At 39.2% G+C, this 27,006-nt stretch overlaps 1 long non-coding RNA gene across 1 annotated transcript; it reads left to right on the forward strand.

Annotated features, from left to right (window-relative positions):
* Nucleotides 1-1,386: 1,386 nt before the first annotated feature.
* LOC148160129 (uncharacterized) lies at nt 1,387-6,348 on the forward strand. Its single transcript, XR_015762588.1, has 2 exons — nt 1,387-1,666; nt 4,882-6,348. It is a non-coding gene; the product is annotated as an uncharacterized LOC148160129 (long non-coding RNA).
* Nucleotides 6,349-27,006: the final 20,658 nt, after the last annotated feature.

Here is a 27,006-nt window from a genome sequence, read left to right on the forward strand (position 1 = left end):
AACAGACAAAAGTAGAAAGGTTGTCTAGGTCTTCAGTATTAAGCAACTTTCAGAAACGTATTTAAAATTATAACACAGGTGAAGTACGTGTGACAGGGCCTCTGAAGTTGCTGCTGGCTGGGAACATCACAGAGCATTGTGGCCGAACAGGGATGGGTTTCTGTAAAAAGCTCTGGTTCTAAAAAGTGAAGACTGGACATGATTATACTGGAATTCTAAAACACTATTAAAAAGATGACAGTCAGAGCACCTCAGTAAATACAGATCTTGTATTTACTAAGTGTGCAGTTGTTTGATCTCCATCAAGGATCTGATACACTTCAGATAGGAGATATAATTAATAAATATCTAGAGTAAATTCATACACAGGTGGCACAGCCAGCATCTTACGATGTCAGTGCCCCAGGGCAGCTAGAGCTGCCCTGGGGCACTCTGGGGCAAGTTACTGAACTAGCCAGTAGCTTGCCACCATCAGTGTGTGAATGTGTGTGTGAATGGATGAATGACTGAATGTGTGAAGCGTTTGGCGTCCTTTGGACTTTATAAGGCGCTGTACCATGCATTTACCAAGCATATCATTCAGTCCCACAATCTTCAAACAATTTAGACTTTGTTTCATTAAATAGATGAAAACATTGTACAATAACAGTTTAGTCTTATAAAAAGCTTTTGAAGTAAGAAAGAGCCTCATCAGCTGTGGCATCATGAAGGACAGCTGAAGTGGAAGGCTTGTTTAAAGTCAAATCTCACTGAATCAAAGCTACAAAGCCTGAGTGAAACAAACACCACTGCAATGTTCTTGACTTGTCCTTTCTGATCTCTCACTGACTTGTCTGTCATGTACAGGGACTTTCTTTAGGATCCTGGGGGACGTATTAGAAGTTTTAACTTGAGTATTCGTTTGAAAACCACCTCCCTCCTACTCCACCCCTGATAGCAGTTATCAGGGTGGAGGGGTCATGCAGAGTGGGATTAGATGAGAAAGGAGTCACTGCTCTCTCTAGATGGAGCCATTTTATGCATTTCCATTACTAACCAGTTAAATACCAGTCTAGCTGTTTCATTCAAACTGTAGTAAACTTTGCTAAACATTCAAATTATTGTGACGACACTAGATGGAACTCAGATTTTGTGGAACTTTAGTTTTAATAGATTGCTCAACAACGCCATCCTGGGAATTTCACCCAGAGAATATTACCTTTTGTTTAAGGCTCACAGGTTCGATTATGCAACGGACTGAAACAACTGAGACAGTTTAAAGTTTAAAACCATATAATTCTTTTTTTAAAATGTTCTTTTTAAAACCAGTTTGAGAAGGAAAAACAAAGTCAAAGTAGAAGAGCTGCAGTAGCTGAGGTTACCGGCTGGAGGGGGCGCTATGGGGATGAGCGTTAATTTCTTACCTGCCGATCCACAAACACGCATACACACTCGCAGAACGAGGAGGAGAAGGAGCGCAGCGCAGTGGCGTTTTACCTATGATCACACTTCAATTTAGATTTTCTGACCAAGATCAGCTAAAGTGCAGGGAGAGAGAACCACCAGGATATTAGCACAACATGCACCAGCCGGCGATTTGTTGCCTTTCGCTGCCAGAGCCCACAGGACGCAAGCCACACAGTGGGAGAACAAAGACGACACATGCCTTATATACACCACGCCCACCGTAAGAACCGGAACTTCTCACCTGGAAACTATTTGTGTGGAATTATGTATTTCTATACCACTACATTATGTTTTTATTTGAATATTTGTTTTGTTGTTGGATCATTTAAAAATATGTACAGTAAGCATCCCTCTGTCTCATGATGCCAGTTCTGAAGTTGGTTATTTGGACCGACTAGAAACTGCTTTTATTTCTCTATAGGGAGCTGCTGGAGTGTTTTCACAAACACTCATAATAGCAGTCATTCTTCCACTTATTCAAAAAGTCACATGCCTAGCCACAGCATACTGATAAAGCAACAACTTCCTATCTCTAAAAATAGGTTGAGTAACATCCCAATGAGAATTATGCAGTAAAATCAAAACTTGTTATGCTTTGAGCTTGCTTCAAAAATATAAAGCAAAATAAAAGATGTAGAATTTGTTATCTGAAACTGATAGTTCTATGACTGTGTCAAGACTGGCTGAGTCTGATAGGTCTGAACAAAGCCTGACCACACAGGGTGGTCACCAGCAGCCTGTGGGGCAGATGTCTTTTGATGTTTTCTACACCATGACTATGGTGGCAGGAAGAACCTTGATACCGATCGGATCCTCGAGCTTGCCAAATTTATCTTCCTTCACTATTTCCTAAAGCACAATCTGCCCTGAAGAGGAAGTTACTCACCTTTCTGCCCTGAAGTTTAACCCTAAACTAAACTGCAGTAAAGAGACTGTAAACAATTTTAATTGTGCAAGAAAACTTAAATTATTATTGTTATTATTATTTTACAAAGGTAGCTAAAATAAGAACTAATTCTGTCTGGTCAGGAAACACCAGGGAGAGCAAATGTCTCTGCCCTTGCAAATATGTATTGGCTCTGCAGACTGGAATCTGAGCTGACAGCATCATGCACTCATGAGACTGTTCTACCGTCTCCAGTCAGAGGTTTCTTCAGATTTGTTGCAAGACTGACTGTTACTGGACAGGACTGCTTCCTGCTCAAAGTATCTTCATCCTCTTGGAAGATACTTGGATGATATGAATTATGATTACATTTACTTCCCTTTTTTCATTAAGAATTTCTGAATTTGCATTCAATTATCACACACATCACATACATCTTGACAGTGTGTCAGTTGCAGGTCAGAAAACCTGCAGGATTTGCTGAGTAATGATCACTGATAAAAAAAAAAAACAAAAAACAAAACTAACGAATCATAGCATTTTGTGTTTTAAAATAACAAGTACAGCTTGTTCAGAACAGATATGTTGAACAATACCATGGTTGTTACTGACTGAATGAAATAGACTGTAAAAAGTATATATTTTACAGCTCAAATTATATTTTATATGTTTGCCAGCCATGTTGGACTTTGAGGTCCAGGTTTCTTCCAACATTTAAATGTTTAACTTGTTAAATTTTTGCACTTCAAATTCAAAACAGCTAAACTTTATTTTCCCATAATGATTTTGGTTAATGCACTTCAGTGCTCTGTTGGTAAATTAGCTTGGTTCCTATATAGTGTCTTTGGTCTTTGAGTTTTTAGAAAAGCACTACATAAAGTGTATTATTATTATTATTATTATTATTATTATTAAACAGGTAACTTTAAAAAAAAAATGGAATAAAGCCCAGACACCAGATTCACTTGCACCAAGTGAGCCAGTGATTGCTTTATTGCTTTTTGTTATGTGACAATTTCTTTCATTACAGTTTTCTTCAGAAGTACTGATTTTAATTAGACATTAATGGATGCTTACAGCATTTGTGGAACAATAACATTTTTGAGAGTTTAACAGCTAACAGTGCCAATATCAGCACATTTAAATGCTTCTTGAATTGTTTCATTCAGAATAATCTCAGTGAATGACAGGATTATATGCTAACACATATTCAGGATTTTATCCTCGGCCCTTCTGAACTCAAACCTTTGAAAGCCTGAAGCTAAAGGAGCCCCTCCACCCCCTCAGTCCCACAGATGTAGATCCTGCTCCTCTATACTTGCTACATCGTTAAGCTCTTCACTGCTTTCACTGTCTCTCTCATATTATTGTGCTCTTTCCTTTCCCCTTTCTCTTCCACTCCTCAATGTTTTGTCTGCTTATGCAGTAAAAGCATGCCTCCCCCAGCATATTAAACCACCATGGTAAGGAGTGGGTTCATGTGGGTGGAGGCTGTGGAAGAATCTCACTTTGTGGAAACACATGCTAAGAGTATTCTCTGCAGGCTGCCACTTGATGACAGACAGATCTGAGTGATAAAGCTTCACAGAATGAATGGGCCTGAACAATGTTTCCTCCCATACTCCCTTTGTAGTAACACTAATGCTACGTTTACATCAGACTGCTGTCTGGAAACTGCAGGTATTTCTGGATGTTGATTGGGGGAAAGTTCAACATTTTCAGGAGACCACCAAGATGCCATGTATCTGCTGTAGTTGCCAATACAACAGTATTGCTTATGCCTGGCATAAGCAATACTGTTGTATTGGCAACAGTATTGTTGCCAATACTTATGCCAGTAAGCATAAGCATTGCTTATGCTTACTGGCATAAGCAATACTGGCTTATGCCAGGCAAAACTGGCATAAGCTTTTGACACTTTGCTTCCAGAATCAGTAACAGTAACACATCTCTGATGAACCAAGTGTTCATAGGTCATCATGGGTCACAACAAAATGTTACGGTTTCATTAAAAACTGACTGTGTTAATGGGGCCTTAATGCAGAGCAGACTGAAAGAGAACGTCAAACATGAGAACAGGGCAAAGCAATGAATTAAAGACAAAATTTCACCAAAATATTAGTTTTGACTGTGTGGAAAACATTTTCTGTTAATCAACTAAAGAAATGTAATGAAGTAACATGTTTGTATAACAAGTAAAACAACATAATCTTTGGCAGTTTTTCTGGGGTTCCTCCCTTTAGTTTGTATGTTGTTTATGTTTCAGAATGATATTACTCAGTATTATGTGATGTCAGCATAGCCCTGAGACCTGCCAATACAGTCATATACAGTATGCAGTATGTATTGTGATGTGTTCCATGTACTTCATAATTCAGAACTTGGAGATAGAAATAATGCTACACCATCTATGATTCATTTGGGTAACAAGTATTTAAATACATTTATATCAGCCAAGATGAAATAAGTTTGAGTTTGGCTCTGATTCCATCACTCCATGGTCATGCTTTAAGGTCAACTATACCTTCTAAACATATGTTCTTCATCAGGAAATGAGGAGAGAGAAGCAGGAAACAGGCCTTGACCTGCAGGATGCAGCAAGGTACTTTATGGCTTTTTTCTCTCTTGCTCTCGGTGAAGGCGGACGCTTTTTAACTCTGCTCCCTCCCTGCCCATGCCTGCCCTGCTTGCTCTGTTTTTGTCCAGTCTTTTTCAATATTTTTGGAGCCTTTCTTTGCACATCATCCAAATCTACAAATTATGGATCTGGTTAACTGATCCCTCAATGCAATTGATAAAATTTTCGACGAGAAGTCTGGGCACAGAGGAACCTCTTGTCCTGCGGGGACACACCCGGCAGGATTCACCCTGGATTTATTCATGACAACAGGATTTCTGCTGTTTTGAGCTTGTGGATTCCTGGATTATTGACAAATTTGTGACAGACTTGGCCGAACTAGCGAACACTTGGACTGTCGGTGTGGACAGAGACGAGGACTCTAAAACTCACTAATGGGATGGAATCGATCTAGGAGAAGTTTCTAGTTTCGGTTCAGTGGAACGACCAAACTAATTTGGATGATTGGGAACTGAGATGTATTGGAGAGACTTTAGGGAAGATTGAAATTTATAAACTTCCCGACCTAAGGCATTCTGTTTCTGAATTGGCTTTCCCCGTGTGGCCATGGAAGGGCTGCATATTTCTAATCTCCTTCAAGATATGTAAACACAATGCTCTTCCCTCCTCACCCCGTCCTGTATCCATGGAGTTGCGAAGCTGAGCGCTCCCAAGGACATTCCTGGATAGACAACACCTGTATCGGACATTGCTGGGAGGCTCAGTAACGTGGTTTCATGGCCCTTTGACATCACTGCCTTCACTCGTGTTTTTGTTTTGCCCATTGTTTTGTCTGAATGTTGCCATTTGCCCTAATGTGTACTTTCCTCTTTTTTTAGTTTGTTAGAAACGGTGGAGTACTCCCTATTTAACCCAGAAAAGAATTATTTTAGTTTATTAGTAATATCAGAAATTGTGGAGTACGCACTATTTAGATCAACGTTATACAGCCCAGAAATGGAATCAGAATTAGAATTAGAATAACTATGAACTTGAATCCTGTTAAGTATTTCTGGATTCAGAAATACTTAACAGGAACAGTCACTTCTTAGTTTATATTACTTTTAACCCAGAAAAGGATTTAGAACAAACTTAGAATTGTGGAGTACTCACTTTAACCAAGAAAAGGAATTAGATCAGTCACTCTTTAGTTTATTTTATCAGAATCTGTAGAGTACTCACTATTTAGAAATGGAATTAGATACTTAGCAACCCTGAACAGGACCACTTAGTTTACATACTTTACAACATTAGTTTAGTTTTCTTTCCTCTTTTTTCTTTCCTTTGGTTTTGTTATTTTGTTTGTATTTCCTTTTAACTCATGTAAAGCACTTTGAATTGCCTTTTTGCTGAAAATGTGCTATATAAATAAAATTACCTTACCTTACCTTAATAGACACTCATATTGTAGGATTGTCCTTGATATATTCTGCAAATATAATGTGTAAAGCAGCAGTGAAGCTCAAGTTGACTGAATTTTAGCTGCACTAAAGTTCCAGTTGCAACACATAAAGCCAATAAGGCTCTTCACTGACCAGAGCTGTATTAGTAAAATAATGTGATTGCAAGTCACTAGTCAGCTATTTGGTCATACACAATAAGCACCAAAGCAAGTGTCAAGTGATGCATATTAGCACAAATACTAATATACAATCTGACACTGCAAATATCTGAAACAGGCTTGTTTTTGGGTCCATCAAGATTTAATTTAATCCTTTCAAGAGCAGACCACATCATTCTTAGGTATGTCAAGATTCCTAAAAACATGTGATTGTAAAACTCCGACTTCCTCCTCAAAATCCTAAAACATATGTTTGTTAATCGCCCTTCAATGTAACTGTGTGTGTTTCAGCATTTCTCACCATGAAAGGCCAATCATACCAACAAATAATGCTTTAACTTGTGGGGACCGGCTGCTCCTTATGGGGCCCAGACCCTGGGCCCCAGAAGAAGAAGTGCTGGTTTTGGTTTAGGTTTAGGGCCAAGGTGTGAATTGAGATTATGTTTGGTTTGGGTAATGATCAGGGTTGGACTACAGAAATGGATGAAAAATGAAAATCAATGCAAAGTTCCTGTGAGATAAAAAACTGATTAGCACATACAAACCTTAGACGTATATCAGAACATAATGCACACTGGCTTTGTGAAAAATGTAAGCATAAAAACTCTAAGCATGTTAACAATGTTGTGCATCAAAGGCAGCTGAGTTGATTAAGGTAGAAGTAAACCAGTTCCTTTGCAAAAAGCAGGACACTGAATTCATATTTGTTGTAAATATAAAAATGTAGTAGTTGTGATCTCTCCTCTGTTGATTAGTAGTGTTGTATTTAATGGTTTTCATCTTATAGTCTAATGTGAATGGATAATGGACAATGGATACTGTAGCACAAAAAACATGCATAGTCATGTTTTCCTGTCTGAATGACAGCCAGCCTCGCTAAAGCTTTAATATATAACCACACCTGAAGAGTTTCTGTTTTCTTTCTGTTAGCTGTTTGTGAGTGAATGAATTTTCATCGTGCAGTTCATTTCTCCCCCATCAAGTGTGTTCAACATGCTGTGCTCAGACACGGCTCCTATGCTCCCTCTAGAGGATTCACACATTTTTTTTTTTATAAAAGCACATTTTAACTTGTAGATTTCATTATTTGAACCACTGATGGGGAGAATGATGACTAAATATATTCCTCATATATGGGGGGAACAGCATTCAAGAAGCTTTCATTTCAGTTTCTGATTCCTGTAAATCCAGAGCCGTTACTGTATCTGTGTAGTTAGGCATTAAGCATAATCTGCTTAGTTTTAGGATGCAGATATAGCCAGAGAACTGGAAGTGAGCGTGGCCTCACCCTTTATGGTGTTTGATGTGCCGACAGCTGAAATGTTACGTGAGCTTACCGGCGTTGATAAAACCATTTACAGTCACTTTGCATTACAGTCGGAAGGAACCAAAGGGCTGATCAAACAAAGTCATAGCGATGTGAGAGAAATCTATGCTAATATAACCAAGGTGTGGGCAGAGTGCTAATCCACCCACACTATGTAGGTGAAGAGGTGGCGTGACTGAACTTTGCAGGGCCAGAAGAGGATCTTGCTGTTTGGTTCTGATCAAAGAACACCTTAAATTAAAAAACATCTGTCTAGCTTCTACAGTGATCCAGTTCAGTGAAGGTTTAACAGATATTCTCACCAGCAGGCCAGTCATTACTTTGATGACTGGCTTGTGAGATTAATGATATCTCTACTTTTGTTTACACTCAGTTTGCCTGAGCCTCTACAATAGAGGGAGTAGGCATCTAAACAAAGCATGCAGACGCTTTTTCAGAGTGTACTTTTCGAACTTTCAGACCATTTTAAAAGCAAATCTCTTCAGCTCCTCTGCTGTGCTAAATGCACACAAAACAATTAGGTGTGAACAGGCCATTTATGTGTTTTAATCATCAGCAATAGCTTAGCTGCAGTGTCTCATCCTGTTTCTGCTGCAGTTAAAAAGATAACGGTGACCAAGCCTCTCCTTAGTCAAACAGTAACTCTAAATCCCCTCTGGATGGCTGTCTCCAAACGGTGAGGCCGTATCCTACCAGACCACTCCATCTGTGGCGAGCTTTATCCAGCTTCAATCAACATTATGAACATTTCTGCGGACAGTGCAGCTTTATTTTTGGAATATGAGAGATTGAAAAAAAATTGAAAAAAAAAAAAGATTTTGAAATTATTTCGATTTTGAACAATATTTTTCCTCGGTTTATTAATTTCTCGCAATTCCTCAAATTCTTTAACTTATTGCCAGGAAAACAGGATGTGATATATAAAACAACTCCATTTTTTTTTTCAATGAGCATAGAAGCCTTTTTATTCTTAAAAGATTTTTATTTCCTACGATGGACTACTGACCTGTCCAGGGTGACTCCGCTTCTTGCTTGTTGACTGCTGGATATAGGCACCAGCTTTTAGGGATAAAAACGTGTAAGGTAATAGATGGATGGATGGACTTTTATTTCAGAATTAAATGGCATAACAAGCAAAATAATCATTTATCTGAAAATGGTCAAGTATATTAACATTAACTAAAATTTAATAAAAAGCTGCAAATGTCCAAACAAAGTCTTTACCACCCTTTAAAGAGGTTGGGGAACATGATCACTCTAAATAAATGCAAAACCTTCTGTCCCTGTGAGATTAAGATTCAGACATAATAGTGCAATCAAAACCACAAATGCATCAGACGTGGGTTTTGTACCATTCTTAATTGCAGAGGCTTTTTAAAGCATTTCCTTAATAAGTCAACAGCTTTATCTTTCTGGGTTTCCTCTGTTTGCATAAGGTCAGGTGACAGACTCGGCCAGATATTTGTGAATGAACAACTGATTAATGCATCAGCAGAAATTCATGTCAGTGTATCTGTGGCGGTGTGCACACACTTGTGTGTGGGGGGCTGTCCATTCATACATTCCTTGCTCCCACTGTAACCTGAGCCTTGTTGGGGGAGGAATGGGAAGTAGAGGAACAGAGTGAGAGAAAGCCAGGCTGGAGTCTCCTTCTGTGTATAAAATCCACCATTCCAGATAAATGACTCAACTTTCCTTTTTGCCAAGTCAACTTGAATCAAAGCAGCATGCAGATGGACAGGAGGAGCAATTGAAAGAGGCCTGTTCAACTGTGGGATATTATGCCAATATAATAAATAACCAATAATTATGTCTCCAGTTATCAGTTTATATATCTTTCATTCCAGTGTATTTATTCCTCTGAATGTTTGAGCCACAGAGCCAACGTTTTACTTGGATCAAAGTATACTTTTGAGCATGATCGTTCTACATGATAGAACCATAACTTAACTGTGATGAAAGATGATGATCGGTGAATACATCAGGCAGTAATAAAAATGATTAAGTTAAAGGAATAAGCTGTTTAATGAGGTGTGATTAATGGGAGCTGCACCTCCTCTATCAACAGGACAGTATGGAATTTTGTTTTACTAGACTGATTTTGTCAGCACAAATGAAAAGGTGGCTGTTGGACATCATGCTTCTCATGTAATGGAGGACACACAAATCATTCTTGTGAAGAGGCAGAAGCATGAAGGGCATAGTACTGTGGTACCCAGCTGAGTTCAAACTGCTACTTATCTTTAGCTTGTAGGAATTAAGGCACCCAGCTTACACATCAAGAAAGATGCTAGACTCTTATTGTACAATTATAGAAGACTCAATGTGAAGGCTGTGGTTTATTACCCAGGTAAAAAACAGTACTAAGATTTGCTTCATACAGAGGGTGTGGACTCTCAGCATGGACTCTGTAAATTTTACCCAATCATTGACGCCTGCCTGTGACGTTTGTAATGTACCAGTTTGGCACTACGGAGCTTACCAGAAATTGCCTCAGCTGAAAGCAACCATCTTCCACTGCAAAGAGAAGAGTGCAGATCCGAACAAAGTGACTGCTGATGTTAATTCAGTAATTGAAAGTGTGACCAACAAGGACCGTACGACTTCCTTCACTCCTACTGCCATTGCTAAAAATACAGGCAGACTACAATTCTAAAACAACACAGAGAATCTACGTCATTGTTCATCACTACTTCTGTTTGCTGACTGGCCTGGTAAAAAAAACCCAGACTGTGCTGGAGGCGTGACTCGTTTTTCGAGCAAAATTGCACAGGAAGGCAATGGCCAGGCTGGTGGTTTACATGGATACATAAATGTAGAGCCAGCTCAGTGGGAGAAGCTTGGTGATGAGTGTTTGTTGATTGAACCTTGAGAGCTGGAGCTTGTAGTGAGGAAGGAGCTGAGCCAAAAGGCAGTCTGTCTACCTTTACCAATATTCATGACATATAAATCATGTTCAACAAAAAATCAGCAACATGAGCCTGAAATGACCTCTGTAGGGTGACCAGACTGAACCTTAGAAATAAGACAAGAATGCTAAAAATACAAATAGAGACTCAGCACCAAATGGAGCCAATTGAAGTCAATACAAGAGAATAGAAAGCTTTTATTGTCATGGTACCCAGCCTTATTGTAGGAACAACAAAATTACAAAGGCCAGACCAGACATGCTGGAGGGATTTACATCCCTAGTGGCTTGGGGACATTTTCAGTTCTCCTAGAAGGACCTGAAAGTTTACCTAGGTAGAGCATTGTATGGGTTTCCCTGCTGGACCAGTTAACTTAGAACCCAATATGGAATAAGAAAGATGACAGATGGAGAGATGGATTGATTTTGTGACATATGATCCCCAATAATAATCTCTTTGTTAATCATTTCTGTTCTGTTCTTCACCTCATTGTACTTTCATTTGGTTTTGCTTTGACTTGTGTCACCACTGTTTTGAAATTCTTGAAACAAAAACTGATCAAGCCTAAAATCCACATGACACTTCTTCCTCACACACTCTGTTATGATCCTGAGAATCCTGATTGAACTCTTGAGAAAAAGAGAAAGTTCAGGAGAATGTTTGCTCCTCCTCCGGTGGTGTGCTTTAGAGACTGCTGAGATGTCAAGACAAAATAATGCTGGTTGAAGCAGCATGGCCCCAGCCTGTGGCTCCCCACCCCTATGTCTGGTTGCAGTCCTCCTCCATCCTGTGACCTGTAGGCATTTAACCTCTGACCTTCAGGGCCAATATTAACTCTTGTGTGATTGTTCCAGGGCAGCGACTTCCCCTGGCCCAGGCCCTGAGAACATTCCTGCACTCCGTAGCTAGGAGAGCCTCACTGTCATACTACTGACCTCCTCTATGCTTAGGGTTACCCTTGATCTTCTATACATACACACACAGGAACTAACATATACAAAAGGACTCACACACACCACCATAGCTCTGTCAGCACCCTGCCCCCCACACAGGAGTCTTCATGGGGGCTGCTGGTCTGTCTCGGCACTGAGGGCCACCCACTCCGCCTACGAGCTGACAGTTTGACTTCACTCTGCTACCACACAACACCTGCAGTCATCAGTAACTGCTGCTGTCAGTGGCAGAAAGGATGATGTTTACTCTCTGTTCATGTGTTCATGTCAGCTTTATATTTCAGTTCAAAGTTTCATCCTATTCTGTTACATGATGTCTTATCACATATAAAGTGTGAAACTGAGATATTCTGCTCCTAATTTTATTGCAGCAAGGACTCTGATGACATAAAACTCTGAAGTCCTTATTGACGGGTGTGATCAGGTACCTGATCATGTACATCTAAGCATTTTCTTCATGCTACAATTCCCCCCGCCCCATGACATGGGGCGGGAGGACCCTCCTACTCCAGCCAGGGTCCCATTGCGGCTCACCCCATCATCTACCAACCCCTCTGCACATGCTCACCATACAGACAACTCCAGCATAACATACCAAGTATCCACCATTCTGCACCTGCACCAGACCAGACCTGACAGGAGCCTTACATGGCAACCAAGGCAACATCATCGACTTTGGACATCGCTGGTGTAGGCTATCAGCCTCAGTGTCAACATGAATGTTAATGTTCCCCACTATAATGATCTTCTCTTTTTTTTTACCACTATATCAGATAAGAAAAAATAAATAAATCTGAGATATGATATTGTAATTGAGAGTCAGTCTATCAGTGATGTGAGACTGAGACAAAGGTTCACTTTCCAACAAGAGAATGACCAAAGCAAACTGCTAAAGCAGCATTTGTGTGGTTTAAGGGCAAACCTGTTGATGTATTGGAATGGCCTAGTCAAAGCTCAGACCTCAATCCAATTGAGAATTTGAGGTCAGACATGAAGGTTGCTGTTCACCAGTGGAAATAGCAGATGGAACAGTTGTTTTTTATTTTTTATTTCCTTTATTTAACCAGGTAAACCCTGTTGAGATCTAGATCTCATTTTCAAGAGGGACCTGCACAAGTGTAAAACAGTAGAAAACAATTTAAAAACAATGACACTGTTTAGTAGCATCTCGTTGCCTATTTTTAAGAATCGCTCGAAATAAGTCCAGTGAAGTCAATTGTGACATCTTGATTTCAGACTGGAGCTGATTCCAGGCTGTAGGAACAATCACACTGAAAGCTTGTTTCCCTTTTTCAGTTCAGAAACGTGGAACATGGAAAAGAAAAATGTTAGAACTTAAAGAATGGGAATTAACAGGTCTATGAGTTTAAGCATGCTGGAGCCAAGCAAAGTAGAGATTTATAAATCAGAATCATCAGGTGATTGCTTCTCAGTACGGTTAAAGGAGGTCATTCAGCTTTTGCATGCAACTCACAATGATGTGTGAGACGTCTGCTACCGATTACAAACCTTAAAGCACAATGATAAACAGTATTTAACGATTGAAGGCATTTGGTCGAAACATTCATATATAAAACATCACCATAATCCAGTAGTGGCAGGAATGTTGCAGCTACCAATTTACTTCTAGATTTAAGAGAAAAACAAGATCCATCTCAGTAATAAAACCCAATCTTCATTTTCAATGTTCGTAAAAAATTTGCTATGTGATATTAAAAGACAGCTCTGTATCTAAAATAAAGCCAAGATATTTATTACTGACAAACTCAATTTGTGTTCCTACAGCAGTTGTAAGCAATAGAGGGATTTCTGGTAGTTTCCTAGAGTGTGAAAAAAACATTGCTTTTGTCTTATCCACATTCAAAACCAACTTCAGAGTTTGTAAGCGGGTTTGAACTACATGTGGCAGTATGCCCTGTAGGCTTTGAACACACCACACAAGTGCCTGAATCTAATTAGTTGTGGCGCTGGCTGCCTGTATATAAAGAGCCCTCCCTCACCTGGTTGACATCACGCTGTTTTCCTTCCGGTTCAGACCTCGGCATTTGCTGTCGCTGCACGCTAGGTAAGGCAGGCTTAATCTCTCTCCATCAAGCATTACTTGTGACTTATTTCCATTTTCTGCATAACAGCCGCAAACTAATGCGCACTCAAAACTGCGCTTAACGACGCTCTGCTCGCCACTGTGGTAAGAATCTTTCCACACTTGACGTTTGTTAGCTTAGCATTAGCTCAGTTTCTGTTGTAAATCCAGGCCGCCTGTGCAAGCTCCCTGTTTCCTCCTTCCTGTCAGAGGCACTACTTAAAGAGCTCAGTGGTAAGTGAAGTGCTAGTTTTTGCATGCTTTTAGATTCTATTTCTAACATTTATTTTTGATGGCCGCTGCTGTTTGTCCTTGGCCGGCTGTTTGCCTGCTGTTCTGGTTGTCCCCGACTGGCAGTCCGCCTGTCATCTGGGTTATCTGTCGGCTGCCTACCTGTCGTCCTGTTTGGTGGCTTCATGCCCGCCGTCGTGGTCGGCGTAAAGCTGGCTCCTATCACTTGTCCAGTGTGGCTGATTTGGACTGATTGGTCGGACTAATCCTTCTAGTGCCACTTTGAGTTGCGTCTGCTACCGCGGATCGGTTCCTCCCAGGACGGACCCTCAATTTGGACTATTGCTGCTTGATTGGTCGTGGACTGACCTGTATAATTGTATTGTCTGCAATTTCAATGTTTCTTTTATTTTAACAGGAACGGCCAGCTCGTGGTGTTGGTGGACTTTCCAGGTGGTGGTACTACTTCTGGTTTGGTGCACGATTTTCTTTTGTTTTTGCTGTTTCGTTTGCTGTTTTTTTTTTTTTTTTTTTTAGGACACTACCCTGAATTGCACTCCTGAGTTGAGCCATAACTGTCTTTTATAACTGAGTGGTTTTAAACTAGTATTTTTGATTAAACTAAAACAATGGTGTAATAAACTTATGAATTGTGAGATTGTCTCAAGCCTCATCTGTAGCGGGTCTGTGTGCCTTAAAGGTAACTTTTTAGTGGAGTCACTGCAACCAAATTAATCTTGATTAAAAGTGCTTTTAAATTTAAGTTACCTATTTTTTTTTTTTACCACACTGGTCCTGCCACATGCATTAAAAGCAGACTGCAAATTCTGTATTACCTGTACAAGTGATGAAGAATAACAGTAAATTACTAATCATCTGCATAAAAATGATAAAGAATTTGGCAGATTTTCACAAGTTATTTATATAAATGGAGAATAAAAGTGGGCCAAGAACTGAGCCCTGTCGGACACCGTTTAAAATCGTACCAATAGAAGTGAAGCCAGCCAATTGAACTCTCTGGGTTCTGTTTGACAGGTAATCAGCTACCCAAAAGGTAGCTCAATGTGGGAGCCCAATCTGTATAGAATATCAATTAAGTGTGTGATTTACTGTGTCAAATGCCTTTGATAAATCAAACGGAGCAACACAATGCTTTTTGTTATCAAGAACCTTTAAAGTGGCAGTAACGATACTGGTTTTTTTTTCCTAAAACCAGACTGTACATTTTGTAAAACGATTAGAATCTAAAAAAATCTTCAATTGATCTGCAACTAATTTTTGCTAGGATACAGTTTAGAAATTGGTCTGTAATTGTTTACCTGTGATGCTCCACCCTTGAATAGAGGCAAAACAAATGCTGATTTCCAGACACTAGGGATTTTATTAGAGATTAGACTTGGATTAAAAATATGAGACAATGGCTCTGCTATAAACTCTGCAGCTAATTTGAGGAAAAAAAGGATCCAGGTTATCTGGCCCTGCCAATTTTTTGGTCTCTTTATTTTTCAATTCTCTGAGAACCTCAGCTGTACAAATGGGGGAACAATTAAAAGTGAAGTTACAATCATTATTCAAAAACAGCTCATCAGTATTTGCATTTGGGCCAAATTAATTTAAATCAAATAGAGAGCATACAGAAAAAATGCTCTTTAAAATAACTGCTGATTTATCAGACACCATTTTACTTTTATTCCACACAAAAGTTGGAAAGTCACTCAGTGGCGCCTGCTCGGTAGCTGATTTCACTGTTTTCTAAAATTTCTTTGGATCATTTAAATTTTTGTCATCTTGGCAAGGAAATGGTCTGACTTTGCTTTCTTAAGGTACATTTATTCTGCAATTTCCTAAAACAAAGCCAGCTCTCAGTATTGTTTTTCCTTGCCCTAGCCTAAGCTGCATCTCTTTGTTTAAGCATAGCCCCAATAGCTGGGGAAAACCATTTCATCCCTTTACCCTAATTTTATATATAGGAGCATGTTTATTAGTCTTAAAAACTCTTCATGAAAATACTGCCAGGCAAGGTCAACGTTATCAAAAAGAGAGACCCTATTCCAGTTAAAATGTAACAAGTCATGAACAAAAGCTTGTTCATTTAGGTGTTTTAAATCTATTTTGGTCAAGATATGTGGCTTAGGTTTTGGTAACTTGAGGAATGAGAAAAATCCCAGTGAAGCTCAGAGACCTGCTGGCTGCTGCAAAATGAAAACATACTGTATTTAGGGGGATGAAATAGTGATGCACAATGACGATTTCTGTTATTTTGTCATACTTGTTTGTCACAAAAATGTGAAATGTTCAAAGTTGCAGGCATGTTCTGTAAATTACATGATGCAAACCCTAAGATAATTCAATTTAATTCCAGTTTGTGTGCAAGACACAATCTGGTAATGGGGTTGAATACTTTCACAGGGTCCTGTACATTAATGGCAGATGAACAGAGAGCAGTGTTGGTCTGTAGTTTCATTAAAGAAGAAGTTATTAGTGAACAAACAGATCCTGGTTATTTTTAAACATGCAGATTACACTAAAGGAAGAAAGTCTCAGTCAGTTAATGAGACTGAAAAACAGCAAAACAATTTATTTTTTATAGCAAATGCATACAGTACCTTCAGTTGCTCACTTTTAGTTTGCGTGTGTGTATCAGTTTTTTTGACACACACTGGAATCCAAATTCCAGTGGATCTCTTTCCTCCATTGTTTCCAAGTGTAACACTGCAGATAATCTCTTAACAGGCCCTTACTGATGTTGGGACGAGAATGCTGCCATCGCCCTCAGCAAACTTCCTCTGTGGGTGAACAGTGCGGGTCAGGTAATGAACAGACGACTGTTGTTTCTTTAAGGTAGTTAACTTCCCCCATGAACATTCAACATCTGCACAGTGTTTAGGGAAAAACCCGGCAGGTGAGTGTAGGCAGCAGAGCAAACACAGGAACATAGTGGAAGCAAACACCTCTCTTAACTGAAACTTTGGCAAGACATAAAAAGATATGCTGCACAACAGCACAGTTTGACATTTTTTCTCTCAACCAAAAAGTTTGTTTTTGAAAAAGGCAGGTATCATTTAAAAAGAAAAAACTATGTAAACAATAGCATCAGTTTTGAAAAAAGGAATGTTTATTTGTTTGCTATTGCTTTTGCAATAAAATTTGCTATTTGCATTTTAATAAAAATGACATGTAAAAACAATTTATATCCTTCTCCATATTCAATGGAAAATTCTTCACTGTAATTACAGCGGTCAACTCCCCCACTGACCAGCTTTTTCCAAGTGCACTTTGTAGGATTCCTCTTTTAGCCTTTCCTTTGACAAGGCCGCTCCAAAATGTTATTTTCAGTCAGAAAAATATGTTAGTGAAAATAGAAAATTTTAATTCCAAATGGATAATAATGGACTGTGACAGACTGGCGACCTGTCCAAAGTGTACCGTCTCTCGCCTGAAACGTTTGCTGCAGATAGGCACCAGCACCTCCTGACCCCACTAGGGACAAAGGTGTACAGAAAATGGATGGATGGATGGATGGATAATAATGGAGTGACTAAAGATGTCGAAGAGATTAGTTTTGCAATGTATAGGGAAATATTCTTGCTTTTCTAGAACATATTAGCAGGAATGTGTGAAAATGAAGAATAGAAACAATAATAATTTGTTTTCCCTCAATGGGGAAATTCAAGTGAACCAGCACCAAAGGGACAGACAAGCCAAAGCGTCTGCATTTACACAAAAATAAAAGTATAAAACAGAGTTAAGAATAACATGCTGTACAGTAAAGGCAAATTTACAACTTAAGTTATCTAGAATAACTTATGTTGATACTACAATGCAAAGAAATGTGCAAATGAACAGAGTAATTCTAAAAAGGTGCAAAAATATTCACGTCCTTGTGCATTAAAAACAAGACTATTTACAAGAAGAGAAAATGAAACCGTGCAAATAACAATACTACCGCTCTCAAGCAAAAGAAACATACCAAAAAATGTCTGACACACATAAATAACACTTGGACTTTTTGATAATATAAAATGTATTGAGGCCGGATCAGATCACCTGTTACTAAATAAGTTTCAAACCTGAAGGCCTTCTTAATGGAAAGCTCAACAATTACAAGCAGTTGTGGTCCAAACCCGCCATCTGCAGAGAGCTTTCCGGCCTCTGAACCAGACACTTTGAAGTTCTGCTTTCACTTTCAAATTGAAATTTCTCCAGATTACGTGAACCTTTGCCCTCTATTATTCCTTGAAACACAATGAATGATCCCATTTCACAAATCATTAATATCTCTTACATCTACAGTCTGACAGGGCTGTTTGACTAATGACCAATGAAAAGCTCATTTTGTTAGAGGTTACAAAGAACCAATAGCAACAGTTCTGGAACTCTTAAGTGAAAGCGATCATATCAAATATGTTCGAATACACGAAGGTTCCTATAATATGAGAATTTGTTGAAAACATTATTGACTCTCACCAAGTTCACAGACTGGTGCTCTCTATCATATAACATATGATAGTGATATAATATATGATAGCAGGCACATGCCAGTTGATATTGATTATGTTATTTATGTATTCCTGCAAGATGGGAAAATTAAACCATATTTTAATATTGTACAAAAAATTACAAACTGTACAGTATTTGATTTCTTCAGTAACAATCAAACAAATTCATGATAACCTGATTGCAGCCTGATCTTTAAAATCTAAAATAAATTCAATAACAACATGAAGCTAGCTGACAGATCTCAAAAAGCAGCACATCATGTCACAATAAACCTGGTGAAAACCAGCTCCTTGTTCTACATTTCGCTTTGTCCAGATTTTAAATTTTATCCAATAGCTAGTGCTTGCTCGTGACATTTGTAATGCACCAGTTTGACGCTAAGAAGCTAACCAGAAATCGCCTGTGCTATAAACAACCATCGTCCACTGTGAGGACATGACTCCCGATCTGAACGAAAAGGCTGTTCATGTTAATTCAATATTTGGTGTGACCAACATGGACTGAATGGCTTCATCTACGTCCTGAACTGCCCCGTTGCTAAAATTGCAGGCAGACTACAACAGTACAGAGAACCAAAGTCATCATTCTCAACTACTTCTTCTGTTCACTGGTTGAGCTGGTAACAAATTGACCAGAGACAATCTGATTCAAGAGGGGAAAGTCCAGGCTGTGCTGGAAGCATGGATATGTTTTGAGTGGAACTGCATAGGAAGGCCATGGCTAGTCCCAATATAAAAAACGAAGCTGAGATCTGTTGTAAATGATAATGGGATGTTGTGTTCAGATTTACCTCAAATCTGAACAGTTACACCAGCAGTGGCCTTAAACATTGTATCTGCCCACGATGTAGGGTACGAAAGCCCAAAAATTCAAGGATAACAAGAGGACTCAGAGGATCCTAAATCCACCAGGCAACAGGTTGACAAAGTTTTTCAGTCATGGATACACATTCCTAAAAAGTAATGTATACACTGGTAAAAAATTCTTAAATCTAAAAATGGTCTTCTTCTTCTAGCATCATCAGTATTACTTTCCTTCTCTTCATTATCTGCTTCATCAGTGTCTTCTGTACTGACTCCAAGGATTTTACCCTGCCTCCAGAGGGTTTCCTCAAATTTCCTTTTTTCAACAAGAGAGCCCAGGCAGGATTGCCTTCATCTCAAGTTCCAGATTTCAAGACATCAGAGGGACCATGTCTCTATCAGGGAGGTTTTTTCATCAACGTCCGGAGCAACCTGGCCTGTGGGCTGACCTCCAGAATTCTGTGAGAGTTTCAAATTTCCACATTGGTTATTCTAGACTTACACAAGTTCATCTCTTTAGAGAGGAGATGATGCCATGATGCCGGTTTTATAGTAAGTTAATAAATTGTCGATATTTAATTAATATGATAAAATGTGAATTAATAAGAATAATTTTTCTTTTCTGCCCTCACTACCACAAATATGGAACAAACTGTAAAACATTTTAAACACTGATTAAAAACCTGTTTATTCAGAGCTGCCTTTCATTAATGATAACTATCCATCCATTTTCTTACACGCTTGTCCCTAGTGGGGCCAACAGAGGTGCTAGTGCCTATGTCCAACGAGACATTTCAGGTGAGAGGTCACCCTGAACAGGTCGCCAGTCCATCACAGGGCAACACAGGACAGACAACCATCCACACATTCACACACCTAAGGAGAATTTATACAGACATGTTTTTAGACTGTGGGAGGAAGCCAGAGTACTTGGAGAGAACCCACGCATGCACAGGGAGAACATGCAAACTCCATGAATAGAACCCAGGACCTTCTTGCTGCAAGGCAACAGTGCTACCAAATGCAACACTGTGGTGATCTAGTTAGTAATAACTAGATTATCATAAACTGTTTTAAAACCTCTCTTCATTTAGCTTATTTGTTGTTTTAGTTTTCTTCATTTAATACACTTTCAAATGCCTTGCTGCTGAAAATGTGCTATGCAAAGAAAATTGCCTTGGCTGAAATTTAGAGATCGGTCTCGTAAGTAAAAATCAGCAGATTCTTAAGCACTCATTTCTCCCACTGTAAACAAAACTAAAAAGAAACAGATTGAACCAGAAACACTAGAACTCAGCTTATTGAAAAAAGGAGTGAGAATCCTTCCTTTTTCAAGTGTTGCAGTGGCTGAAACACTTGACCAGTATGAGCAGACAGCCCAGCTCTGCTTGACCAGTGACCCGTTAACCTTTTGACACAATTAATTGCATGTAAAATTGGAACATTTATGTGTCTTCAGACTGTCCATCAGATCCTTTAGGAAGCAAATGTAAATCATTTGTTTGGGGGTGAGTGTTAATTACCTTAAAAATTCAGCAGTTGGTGGTTTTGTGGTTTAGCACACTTAAACTGCTGTCTTTCACTCACTTACTAATTGCAAATATTATATCAGCGTATATAATTTGTCTGTAAACAAACCAAACCAAAAGCCAAAGTTTGTTGTGGCATTTGGTTTGTTGTGAAAGTTGTTAAATTAAAATAAAAACAAACAAAAAAACAGAGATTTCATCTTCACTCAGGTATGACTGCAAAAAGAGGGAGCCAGCATTTAAAAATGTAGGATGTATTGTTGCCAGATATATGTGTGGTTGCTACTAATGAGTTGAGAAGCGGGTCAGCTCTACAAGAGGACACAGGCCTCCTGGTGAGAAGGACTCATCACTGCACCACGGCCACGCTTCAAGACACAAACCCACAAGCATAAGGAAGTTGATCAAGTGTATGCAATGAGGTCAGAGGGATGTGTGGGAAGACGAGGATGGCGTGAGAACACAAGGCCATCGTTGAACAAAGAAACCTCACTATTTTTCATGGATCCATATTGTTGTGCAGAAGTGACCACAAGCTGGACACATGTCTTATCTGGGCAACAGGTGGCAAGACGGATTTAACTGTTGTCAGCAGACAGATGATTTAACAATGATGTCAAGACAAGAGACAAGGGGACACAACATCGGGTTTGATATTTGAATATGACCAGGAATTGAAGACATTGTTTTCTTTTCAGGCTTTTTTTCACAAACAGATTTTTGCTCTCAGACTTTCACTACTCAAAGTCTAAAAAGCTCATTTTTATTTTTAAAAATGAACTTGTTCAAGTTCCCAGTGAATAAAAACAACCCTGTCAAAACAGTTTCTGCAAATTAAGCTCAAGACTTGCTTCAAAAGTTTCTTCATTTAAAACAAATGTGAAATATTTTTACTCAAATGTAAATCCATGTTAAACAGGCCTGAACTGCATGGGACTCCATGATCTGTGTCTGCTGGCAGGACAGCAGGTATAGGATCCTCTGAGACGCATCCACTTAAAAAGTCATACAGAAGCATAACTCGGGTCAAGGAATGTCAAATCTTAATATCAAAAAACTTGTTTGTGATGAGAACAACCAGTGACATAAACCTGTGAATCAAACTGTTTTGATTCTCCCATGAAAAGAAAAAGACAGGTCACATTTCAAGGTATATCATTCCAACAAAGATCTACATCTACTGCTCAGTATCATTAGACTTTACATGATATACTCTAGGTAATGTTCACATTGTCTGCAGCCTTTAAGCTTATTCCACACTTTGATGAAGAGAATCAGATTCATGTTTCCTAATTCTTGGAAGTAGAGGCAGCAGAGACGTGCAGCTTCAGGACAAGCCTGGCCTGTAGCTGCACTTCTCTGCTCCTCCATCCTTCAGTTTATCGGATCATTTCCTACTCAATTACAAATGCACAAATTCTCCAGAGTGTGCTTGCCAGTCATCCTGTTTGTCTGCTGAAGGGTCCCTGACAATATGACAAGGCAGCATGCCGCAGGCCATAGGCCTGATAGGCTGTGATATTGTGTTGAGGGCAACTGTCCATTCTGCACTATTGTCTGGATAAGCGCTACTGTCTCTGAGACAAAAGAAGCACCTGCCTGATCTCCACACACACACACACACGCACGCACGCGAATGGGTCTGCCATGTGCCTAACACAAGGCCACTTTGTGTCCATACAAGGGATCTGGGAATTGACATGAAACACACACTCCAAGCTTATGTGTTTCTGTGAATGTGCGTGCAGAGGTTATGGCCATTGGCGGGAGAGTGATGGGGGTGCGTGTATGTTAGCTGGGTGTTTTTGTATATGTGCATGGGGGTGGGAATGCTCACAGTAGGAGTCAGTTTGGCGGGAAGGTCAGGCTTGTTGAATCTACATCTGTTCTGCAGTGCGCCAGACTGCACACCACACTGTAGAAACACACACACACACACAACACACAAAGTCACCCAGCCATTTGTGAGCAACAGAGAAGCATCATGTTGTCATGTGCCTGATTAACAACAGGTCAATCTGTCCATCTGTGTGTGTGCGGAGCGGAAGCAACACTAAAACACTTGTTGCACATCTGTCCTCCAATGCATGCCCAATTACAAGCTTCAGAAAGAGAGGCTCTGTTGATTCAACCAGCCGTCTATTGACAGTCATCCAAGGAGACATAGGCAGGCTCAGCTATAGCTGCTTGGCTTTAGCATCTCCCATTATTTAAGAGAGTCACTGTGTTTTCTTTTGCTGACAGTAGTATCAAAACCCCCACATAAATCTTTTTAATGTGCTCAGTGTCTGCACAGCAGGTTAAAGTATTTAAAGCCGACGTTTGATAAACAGCTAATATCAATAAATAAAATTGAAAAGTAGTTTCACTCCTGATCTAATTGTTTTGCAAATAAACATGTCATTCTCATGAAAAAGTTGAAAACTAGTCAATTTGTCTTTAACCAGATGAAATGTATAATTTATCATGATAATGGACATCAAAAATGTTTATCAAACAATTATGAAAGAAAACCAATGATTAATTTTTTTTAAATAATTTTAATCAAATTATTATTATTTTTTTTTCCTTTTCCAGTATTCTAGTATGTATTTGACAGAAATACAAAAAAGCATAACTGGGTTGTAAACTGAAGCAAATTCAGTTCAATTCAATTTATAAAAATACTTTATTCCAAAGAGAAATTTAATGTTGTCATAAGTTGTATCATCCAAGTATCTAAACAGAGTCATTGTGGTTGTTGGTACTGTGGGCAGGAATGATTTTTGGTAGCAGTCAGTCTTAACACAAATATCCAGTCCTAGATGACATTTGTTGCCAGACTCTGCTAATCCACTTCATTTGCTTTTGAAGCTCCTGTTCAAAGTGCCAATATTATGTATTTTCCAGGCACATAGTGCCATTTTAAAGCACAATGAAGTAACTAAGTAACTTCAGTTGTTACAAAAATGCCAGTCTAATCAGCAAACTTTTCAGCTAAACTTATATTATTTAATTATATTTCTCTGCTATGAGTTAGTCTCATTTTTGTTCATTGTCAAAAATGTCAGTTATTAATGTCTCAGGTATTGACAAACAAGTAGTCACAGATATGTCCCTCACATTAAATCTTGCAAAGTGTGACTTTGGAGAGGCTCCTGTAACTTTCCTGGGTACAAAGGAAGGTCAAAGACTAAAAGTTCTTGTGGAAGCAAAGGTAGATGCCACTGCTGAGCTTCCTGTCAAAGTATCAAATTAACATAGTTGATGTTTGACAGTAAACAGTTGAGCAGGTCTAGGTGAGATGATTTCTTACATAAAAACCTTTACGATGGATTGTTGTGATAGTTTAAAGGTTAATGACATTCTTCCTAGATACTCCTTCTCAAGAGTCTCTGTTGCGGTAAATCAAAAGCCCTGTTGGCATCTGGGTTATTCTGGATGTTCTGAACTTACAAAAAATGAGGTAAAATACAAGCACAGCAAAGACACATTGACCTGACGAGGACACATGCTTGAGTAATAACTTCAGTATCTTCGTTTGTTGGTGTGTGCAAACAGCGACGCGTTAGTGATAAAGTGGCGGTGACTTTGAACAGCTAACCCTCAAACTCCCACACAAGAGCTGTAATGCTGTTGGCACAGACATCAAGATCAACATCCGGTAGTAAAATGCAAACAGCGTGAGCTATACTGAGCAGATAATGAGAGTAAAAGTACTGAGACATGTGGTTAGGCATTTCTTTTACTTTTATCATCAACTCTCATTCACCGACCAAAAAAAACTGGACTCAACAAACCAGGGTAGGACCAAAACCAGAAAATAAGTCGTCTTTGTTATATGATGATCAATTATATCTCGTTAACCCTTTGAAGACGAGGTCTAAATGGCCATCCCCAGCGCGCAGTCTCTCTTCTCAGTGCGTCAGCGCTCGCTATGAAGCCATGTAGCGATAGCTAGCAAAACTACTACTAACACTGCACACACCACGAACTCTAACAACACACTTATAGTCTAAAAAACCTAGTAAAATCCACAGCATGGCTGCACCCTAGTCTCTTGCCATATCCAAGTCCTCTCCCCCCCCCCCACTCTCTCTGCGTGTCTCCGTTCTACCTAGCAACAGACCGTCAACACATTTTCATTGGTTGTTTCGAAATGTGGTACATTTAGACCTCACAAAATAAGGCGGAAATTATCAATCTTATTTCTGGCTTTATTTTGAAGTAAATAACCACAAAACCAATATAAAAACACCACTTTTATAAAGTTTGAAGTCTGTGCTGTCCAACAGAGTTGAAATGAAAACTCGGTATGCGTCCATGTTATAAATGCGTCACGTGCTTGTACGCCGCACGGCGGACAGCGACTCCATAGGGTTAATTATATCTCATTAATCCAATAAATATCATTTAAGAAAACTTAGGAAAATATGATTATTAAGTTTTGTTTTGTTTTTATTTTTTTTTCCAAATGTCCCTCCACCATTTTCCCCACCTCAGAGGTCAGGTCAGTATTCAGACCTGGATGAATGGTTTTAGTTTTAGGAGAATCGTTGATCCCCATCAGGATCTTCAGACTGGCTGAGAAGCAGCATCATTTTGAGACCTAAGAGAGAACATGTGCATTATTGCTTATGTACCTGGGCCACATTAATGCATGTGATGTTACAGGATTACTGTCATTAATAATAAAAACTTAAACCTACTAAGCACAGTAGTATAAGTACACAGACTTTGTGTTTAAATCCATCTTCTCTGTTTGAAGACAATTCTAGAGTAAATGCTCTTTCTGTTTATATCTTTTTAGCTGTCTTCCTACAAAAGTTTCTCTAAACTGAGGCATTTTGAAAGCTGAATGGAGAAATTTAGAGAAACACAGAGGACAAGGTTGCTGAGAGAGGAACTCAACACATAAATCCTCCTGCTTCTTCTTAATAAGGCATCAATTCAAAAGGGATGGTGAACAATACCAATAACTGCTTTCTCCAACCTCCCATAAGCTGACACAACACTCACACACTTCAAATGTTCACTCAGAAACAACACGGCATTAGAGAATGAGAGCAGACACGGTGTCTAAAATCACTTCTATGATTTGATATAAAAGAACAATTAGTACACAAACTTGCATCGATGCATTACTGTCTCCAAGATACAGCAACTGTAACTCCCACACGCACACACACCACACCCCCATCTATCAGCAAGATTCAGTTCAGGCCATTTTTGTCTTGAGATGTTAACACAATTAAGTCAACTTAATGCGAGTGGACAGGCAGCTACTGCCGTGGCTGCCAGACACAAAGAACTATAATCACACATTCATTAAATGCAAACATCTGAAAATGTCTTCTGTTATATTCTGGAGCTTCAAAGAATAAAGATTTCCAGGGTTGCATGCAACAATTCAAGGCAATCACTGTGTTGTCCAACTCCTGTGCTGTTGGAAAGAACTCGATCACCACTGTCCTTCCGTTGGGAACTGAAACAAGGATTTTAAAAGCTGCTGGAAGCATGAATTTGGATTGTTTGGCTAAATATGAACATGTGCAAACAAAACTTTTCTTTGCTAATTAGAGTAACTGTTGATCTAAGTGCTTTGTGCATTCAGTAACTTTGGAGTCTGCAGATCAATGTGGCTCAAATGATGTAACACCCACCTGTTAAACAATATTACATTTTTAGCTAAACTAGTTTCTTAAATTGGTGACTGTGTGAAGTTTTTATTTTGTGTTCTGCTGATGTGAAACACTTTCAACTGCCTTGTTACTGAAATCTGCTACACAAATAAATTTGAATGATTGATACAAATGATGCAAAAATGCTTTTTTAGGAACATAACACGAGAAGAAAGCTGTTGACTAAGCAAAATCAAACTCCAGGAACTAGATTTCTTTGAAACAGTCATTTATAATTCAATGGATTTGCATAGATTAAACCAGTGGTTCCCAAACTTTTTCTTCTGCGCCCCCCCAGTGGTTTCCAAACATTTTCTGCGCCCCCCCCCATGGATTACAAAGGGGGGAACAAAATGAATGTACGTAGCTGAAAATAGACACCAACATCGGTAGCCTACAAGGTACTTGTTAAGCTTAAGATTCTGTATGGGCTCTTTGCACCTCAGCTTCCGCTTTCGGGGTAAAGCGGCTCGATTGTTTCCGATCCAATACAAATATCAT

The sequence above is a fragment of the Poecilia mexicana genome, unplaced genomic scaffold (assembly GCF_051168715.1).
Source record: "Poecilia mexicana isolate PSO_F unplaced genomic scaffold, ASM5116871v1 scaffold_3, whole genome shotgun sequence".
Lineage (NCBI taxonomy): Eukaryota > Metazoa > Chordata > Actinopteri > Cyprinodontiformes > Poeciliidae > Poecilia > Poecilia mexicana.